The sequence below is a fragment of the Mandrillus leucophaeus genome, unplaced genomic scaffold (assembly GCF_000951045.1).
Source record: "Mandrillus leucophaeus isolate KB7577 unplaced genomic scaffold, Mleu.le_1.0 Scaffold368, whole genome shotgun sequence".
Lineage (NCBI taxonomy): Eukaryota > Metazoa > Chordata > Mammalia > Primates > Cercopithecidae > Mandrillus > Mandrillus leucophaeus.
Window position 1 is genome coordinate 2087658 of NW_012103898.1, and position 1852 is coordinate 2089509.

General features: G+C 37.1%; 1 protein-coding gene across 1 annotated transcript in view; it reads right to left on the reverse strand.

The window, feature by feature from the left end:
• Positions 1–1852, reverse strand: part of RNF20 (ring finger protein 20, E3 ubiquitin protein ligase) — a 37984-nt gene that overhangs the window by 25084 nt on the left and 11048 nt on the right. The gene's annotated exons all lie outside the window — the stretch shown is intronic.

The window sequence follows — 1852 nt, forward strand, 5'->3', positions numbered from 1 at the left end:
GGATTCCTCCAACAATTCTGGGTCAGTCATAATCATGAAAACTTTAAGTCTAAAGCCTGTAAGAACTCCCAAAGAAAAGACCACCAAAGATTCAACAATTTTTCTACCTCTGAAAAGCACCATTTCCCTGGACAGACTACAAACTTATAAAAATTTTGCATTTTTTAAGAGATAAAAGATAGTATCTTTCGTTTTGTTAGATATATATTTTTTTCAAAAAAACCATTTTTACCCCCAAATTTCTCTCTCCACATTCCCACAAAAGGTAATCCATTCAGAACAAAAGGAAAACTTCCATACACTTTTTGAAGCTCTCCCCAGAGCAATCTGGAGTCAGATACAATACGGTATACATTATACTATAATCTAGAGTCAGATACTCTAGGAGCTATACACCAGCTAGCACTATTTAGTATTTTAACTACTAAACTATTACATGTTCACGTTAATCTATATATACCCTTTGTGCTAGCTTTTAAAATATGACACAAAAATCCTTTGAAAGTCCTCCCAACAAGAGGTGGGATCTTTGTTCCCTCCTCTTGAATCTGGGTCAACTTTAGAGACCCAATGGAAATGGTACTACATAATTTTGAGGCTATATCAGAAAGGCTATGAAGGTTCTACCTGGTGATCTTGGGATGCTCACTGGAAGAAGTCAGCCAACATGTAAAAATTCCAACCATCCTGAGACTACCATGATGAAGAAGCAACCTGTAGGTATCCCAGTGGACAATTAACCCAGCTGACAGGCAGCATCAATAGCCAGCCATGAGAGTCAACATGGACATCACACAGTTTAGCAAACAACTGCCCTCCAGGTTAGTAATACAATCTGAGATTTGCCAAAGGCCTAGAAAAGGAAGACCTCTCCATCTTGGTAGCACCTAGTCAATGTCTTAAAATATGACAAAAATATTCCATTTTCTTACTAGACTCCAGTTTATTTATAAGGGCTGTTATATTCTAACCCCTTTGAAGGTCTAGGATAATTCATATGAATTAATAAATTCCCCAGATGATATTCATGCAACCAGCCCAGCATGGACCTTAACACTGGAGTTTAGTAAACAAAGGCATATGAAGAACAAGAGCTTTGAAGTCAAACAGACCTACAGTCACAACACAGCTCAATCACTTTCTAGCTATGCGCCCTCAGAATAATCACTAACCTCTTTGAATTTATTTCTTCGGCAATAAAATGGGAGTTGTTTTGCCATTAGAGATAACAATCATAAAGTGCTTAAATTCTAGGCACTGAGTAAATGTAACTACTAAATTACTAATTAGCATGAGAATTCAGTGGCTAAACTAAGGTAGGGCAAATTCCAGTAGAATATATTTTGAACTAAATCAAAATGATAATCAGGAGTATCAGAAAAGTCATTTAAGGCCTATCATCACTTTATCTTGATCATTTTGTGTAAATAAATAAAAGTCCAAATCTTGGCAAGGTTTAACCATGGCATTATTTGTGCCCAAGTTGAGACTGAAAATTCACATTCCTCAAATTCCTAGGACATCATCAATACAGTAGGTTCTACTTGCCCATTCGCTGTTAAATTTCTACCACGCCATTCCTCAATAACATTATACAGTCTTTTATATTTAGGGTAATTCATTATTTGGAGGTGTGGAGTTGTGTTGTGTTTTGCAAAATCCCCTATGATAGGCCTTCTAGAGTAAGGTGATCTTTGAGGTGCTCAGAATTCTAAGTCAACGTCTGCCACAGCCCACTAGACATAGTCATCTCTCTTTTTTGATTAAGTACCTCCTGAGACATGGTGCGATGCTTTTCCTGAAGAAGATCTGTCAATTCCTGTAGCCTCATATTCTCCTGTGCGAGGAAAGA